The 6,003-nt window shown below is 34.3% G+C and overlaps 1 long non-coding RNA gene across 1 annotated transcript; it reads left to right on the forward strand.

Annotated features, from left to right (window-relative positions):
• Positions 1–3,794: 3,794 nt before the first annotated feature.
• On the forward strand, positions 3,795–4,855 carry LOC108377253 (uncharacterized). Its single transcript, XR_001849312.1, has 2 exons — positions 3,795–3,843; positions 4,812–4,855. It is a non-coding gene; the product is annotated as an uncharacterized LOC108377253 (long non-coding RNA).
• The last annotated feature ends 1,148 nt before the right edge of the window (positions 4,856–6,003 follow it).

Genomic DNA, 6,003 nt, shown 5'->3' on the forward strand with positions numbered 1-6,003 from the left:
TAATGTAAGTAGTTTTTGTATTTTTTTATTTAATATCCCCAGTAATAGTATTCTTGATAATAAAAAGTGAGTGGAAGGTATAAAAATAATCACAAAATAGTCCTGGCATGGGGAAGGAAAAAGCATCCATACAATTCAAAAATTTCCTCTACAAATATTTATCGCTATACTTTTATAATGTTGTGAAGGTGTACATATCGTCGTTCTGCAATACCACGTAAATGATGTTCTTTTGGCTACTTAATGGACTATAAAAATACATACTCAATTAAATTCTCTAAAAGCTGATTAAAAATTTGAAAAATTAGATGCCACATTGAAGACTTTTTGTAATTTTTGCACAAGGTTAAAAATGTGAATTTATACGGTGTTTGTATTGAGCTATACCCAATTATTTGTTCACTGTATGTGTACTTATGTACATAAATAAAGTTTTAATTTGGTTTACGAAATCATCCCGAATGTCTGAGGTTTATGTAACAGTCGTACCTTGCTACATTTCTTTGTTCCTCATGGGTGGGCTGGGTATTGCATACGCCAAGTGCGGAAGCAATGTGAAGCAATTAAAAAAGTATTCTATTCTTTATTACTCTTTGAATGAGAAATAAATTAAAAATTCTGACTAATATTTTTAAAAAGATTCAAGCGAAACTTAATTATGTACATCTACATACATAGGTACATTAGTTGTCCATCGTTAGGCAGCACCATTTCACAGAAGTAGTAAGTCTGTTGTTGTTTTAGTATTTTCCTGCGCAGCATAATTACCTGGACAAAATGCTTCGAAAAGTTATGGAGCACTTTTAAGTGCTTTTGTGTTTCTCAGCTAGATGAGTGTACTCATTCAGCACTCTTCAATCTCTCCTCTGTTTATGCACACCTACAAACAATTCCAACTTTGGTTACCCTTCGGCTATTAGACTGCGAAAACTTGTGCAGATTTCACTTTAAATTGGGTTGAAAGTTTTTAGATATTCATGCCTAGTACTTATGTATGTACATACATCTATACGAATATAAATATGTATGTAGTCACGAACTGCTTACGAAACTTTATAAAAAGGCAGTTACAGAATGTAGAGCGTAATTTTAAAATCTTTCTTTTTAAATTAATTTCCATTTACTGAAAATATAAGATTCCGAGTTACTTTTTATCAAAAATCAATAGAATTGAATTTCTAAAATATTTTTTCCATAAAAAGTTACTCTTACATCGGTCATCTGTAGCTGCATCATGTCAATTAGTTCAAAGTTTGTGCGCAAACAATCTTTTTACCCTTCCTTCTTACTCATTTGATTCGGAGCTTGACCCCTACCATCACTTATCCGTTACAGACTAATTATACACTTGACTGGAAACGTCCAACTTTGACACGCTCCGGCATGGAATTAAATTAAAATTGTTCAATTGGACTGATTAAGTTTTGTGAAGGACGCAGCCCAGGTGATGGGCGTATATATGTACGTACATACACTGCGATTTATTTCTACGAATTTAATTATCTCTTGCAATTTTTGTATTTCGGGACAAGAGTTAATTTGGTGTGAAAACTTTGGCGTGCTCGTATGAATAGTTAAAATGCTTTACAGTTTTTAATATCAAATTCGTTTGCTTAGTTCTATAAATATTTTTCAGTTAATTGTGAGCGAATTATTTGTATGTGTTGCATAATTAAAATTTAGTTGAAATGATAAAAGGAATTAGTTCTTAATAACCAAATATATTTATCTAATTTCGAAGTGAATAACCATTTTCATAGCATTGTTCTTATCTAAGCCGTTGCCAGTAGAAGCATGTCGGGGCGTATACGTAATATTAGACAAGTAGAATTATGTGTTGTTAATACCCATGCTACAAAAAAGAAGGTATGTAGTTCCATTGTCACTTTTTCGTCGCCATATCAACAACCTGACACTTAAGCAGATTGTGACATTTCGTGCTATCATAGCCAATATGCAAGGTACATTGAACAGGTAGTATCAGTAGAGCAGCTGATTTGATTTATTTTCAAATTATTTGGTCTCGAAAATGTCAAATATTTTTAATTTTTTCTCACAAAAATTCTGAATTGTTAAAATCCATTTGCATGTGAAACCTTTTTCCATACAAAACAAGCGATTGAATAGCAGCTTTTGGAACGTTCGCCCAACTCGGCAGCACGACCGCTGATTACTGGGCCTTGCAAAGGATGGATCAATGCTTCGAGAAGCAAACAAATTTACTAGGAAAGAAAGTTGCATCAATTTTTATTTTTTCCAATTTCAATTTTTTATTTTTTATAATTTTTTGTATTTCACATGGCACGCTTTGATTTAGAAGAAAAAATTCAGAACAGTTGTTGACACTTTCGATACCAGAAGCAACAACAAAATACACGCAAATGTTGTTTTTGCTCTACTGATACTACCAGTTTAATGTGCCTTGCCAATATGTAAAATCCTTAAAATTTTGTATTAACTTTTTGTATATTAAAAACATTTTGTTCTTAGAATCGAAATTTGTACGCATGTCGTCAAACGATTAAACGCTAGTTTTAAATAAAGTTTTCAAACTTTCATATAAAAATTAATTAATAAACTCGGTTTGAAATATGGATTATTTGTAAAAGAAACTAGGGTCAGCGTAGCCAGAGCTGGACTGATGAGGGTTATTTTTTCCAAGCGCGGCCGAAGGATACAATGCTGAAAGGTATTTTGCGCGAAAATCCTGTCGCGTAACCCGAGTCTACATTTTCTCTGTCAAAATACTAATTTCATCCAATTTTTCAATGGATCCCTAGGGGTCAGCAGAAGGGTCTCTCTGTTAAGTGAAATTACTATAGACGGAAATGAGGTTCAACATTATGGACATACATACTGAAGTGGTAACAGACACGTATCTAGCTGAGCGTAGATTGTATGGCGCGAATGAGAAGAAACAGCAAATCATTTCGCCTCATAGGATCACCGCTTTGGATGCGTATGACCTGAAAACCACATTTCCAATTGATCTAACGAGCCTCGCAATTATAGGGGAATTATTAACTAGTTGACTTACTTCCTCTTTTGAGGATAATCTCATCTGAGAGCAAGTTATACGTTAATTTCGCTTGCCAACTCGATCGTCCTGGAGTACACTGTTTTTTTTTTTTAAATAAGTGAAATATCCTTAAAGTATGACTTTACACAGTACAATCTGCTTAACAGCACATCTCAGATAGCTATATTGCGTCAATTGCAATGGTTCAGCTTTTTTATCAGCCATTATTATTTGCATGAACTCATTAGGAAACGCTTATCATACAGTCTTAAGTGCTTGTAATAATTAACCAAGACAAAAAGACATTAAAGCTGAAGTTTCTTAATGCCATGCACGCATTTACACAATTAAAAAATGTGCTGAAACAACACCAAAAACAACGCCAGCACGCAATCGGCAGAGTCACGTATTTACTTATATGTAGATAAGCCAAATAGCTTTGACTTTATGTATGTATGTAGCTGTGAGTAATTACACGCCTTCCTATATAAACATATGCGCATGGAAATGCTTTTATACAGAATGACAGGATATGTGCCCAAGTTGCGTGCAATTAATGTCACATCGATAAGATTTTAAAATTGCCAAGTTGAAGGTCTGCCGAGGCTTTTAAAACTTTAACAAACACATGCGGAGTCATCAATATACAAACATAAATATGCATATGTGTTTGTGGCATATTTTAATATACATATGTGTGCACATTAGAGTGGTCCAAAAAAAAACAATAAAGTCGGAATTTTAATGTCGCCACCCTCTAGGATTGTTCTGAACAGAAAACAAATATACCACTATTTTTTATTTTGAAATCGAAAATTTTTTAGGTAGTGCACACAGCGCTCAAAGCTTTCCATGAAAAAACAACTTTTCGTAAAAATGGTATAAAATTCTTGAAAATCAATATTTTTCGATCGGAAAGCTGTAGTTCTCCTCAGGAGATTCCAATTATCCAATTATTTGTTTCACCATTTTTTAATATTAAAAATTTTTTATTGGTCCCCCCCCGCCCCCCATTGCATTTTGGGGGGGTTTTTGAGGACCCCCAGAAAAATGGTTAAAAAACAATTCCGTTTTATTACTGGGAATCTCCTGAAGATAAGTAAAAAAAAACTTGAAAAAATAATATCAAATACATGGAAAAATCTGAGCGCTTTGAGCACTCCCTAATTTTTTTTAATTTCAAAATAAAAAATAAAGGTATTTTCTTCAATATAGAACAATCCTAGAGGGTGGCGGCCTTTAAAATCCGACTTTATTTTTTCACATACATTTTGGGACCACTTTAGTGTGCATTTAAATAAAACCCGGCTTATAGGAAATTCCAATCCTTACTGATTTCGTATGCAGAGTGCTTAATCATTATTGCTGGTTGCTGGTTTTTGCTTAAATACATGCAACAACAGCAAATAAAAGGGAAAACAAAGCCATCACGTCAATGTCAATCATACGAGCACTCAGAAACAGCAGCAAACCAACAGCAATAACCGCAAAACACGTGGAGCAACAATGAAAAACATATTAATTTCCGTCGATGCAAATTAATCCATCGCAAGCATATTAAAATCGAAGCCGAAAACATTTACCCATCGCAGTGCTTTTTTTCTTCTTCTTGCGACAAGGTGGCGCAGAATTGACGCAGCAAAATGACTAACATGGAAATCGCATAATGCGTCGGCAATTGTAGAAGTGTATGTACATTAGGGTGGTCCAATAATGTATGAAAAAAAGTAAAGTCGGAATTTTTATGCTCTCACCCCATTATTTTTTTATTCCGAAATCAAAAGTTATTTAGAGGTCGCTCATAGCGCTCAAAGCTTTCCCTGTATCTTATATGGGGAGAAACAACTTTTCATAGAAATGGTACAGAATTCTGGAAAATCCATATTTTCCGACCTGAAAACTCTTTTGAGCGACCTCTAAATATTTTTTTATTTCTAAATAAGAAAATAGTGGTAAACTTTTTTTCGATATAGACAATCCTAGGGGGCGAGAGCATTAAAATTCCGACTTTACTTATTTTGTATATATGTACATGCATACACTTGTACATATGTAGGTATGTAGAGCGACACATTCGATGATAAAGTTGCGTGGCGTGGCCAAGATCCCGTGGTGCTGGCAGCTGGTTTGTCGCGCAAGTGGTTAGCGGTTTGCGGCTTATGCCAAATTGATTTGTAGTTGCCATTAAAGCACAATTTCAAACACTTAATGCCATTCGCGTAACTGCCATCGCCTTATTTGTCATGCGCTTTTGCCTGTCATTTATGCGCCATGGCTATTTGTCATCGCCAAAATATTAAGAATGTATTGCTGTAATTTCTGTGTGAGACAAAGACATCGATTGAGGGTTGGTAGTTTGGTCGAAATCTGTCATAAATTTTTAATTAATCAAATAAGCTAAGGGGCATGCATATATACACACTTCATCTCTTGTCAAATTTTGTTTGGAGGACGCTAACCCTGAATCAATCAAATAAATATATGCGAAGTAGTTGCAATACTCGGCGATACCCGGTTTTTTATGATTAAATAGTACTTGTTAAATGGTGTTTACATGTGGCAATTTTGGAAGCGATTAGTTGAGTATAAATTTGGCTGCACCCCAACTTAATTCGAAGCGATTTGTTGAAAGGCCGTTCACACCAGGCGATTGTTGCTTTCAACTAAGGGTTGCTTGTAAAATCGAAGATAACATCTATCTAGATAACTTTAGAATGCAAAGCATTTTCTGAATACAAAATTTCGTGAAAGTCATTGAAGCCATTTCTGATCGTTCAAAGTAATAAGATATACTGATTAATTTGTAGTGCTTACTTAGAAAAAGTAATTTATTTTGAACGAAAGGTTTACTATGACCCCGTTGACGTGTAGGCATGAAAAATTTCTTTATGATCGGTTGAGGCTTGAAAGCGTAACAAACAAACAAACAAACAAACTCACTTTGCATTTGTATTATATGATGTGATATAACCCTCACATCTATG

This window comes from Rhagoletis zephyria, unplaced genomic scaffold (genome assembly GCF_001687245.7).
Source record: "Rhagoletis zephyria isolate East Lansing unplaced genomic scaffold, Rhagoletis_zephyria_1.1 Rzeph_scaffold_11756, whole genome shotgun sequence".
Lineage (NCBI taxonomy): Eukaryota > Metazoa > Arthropoda > Insecta > Diptera > Tephritidae > Rhagoletis > Rhagoletis zephyria.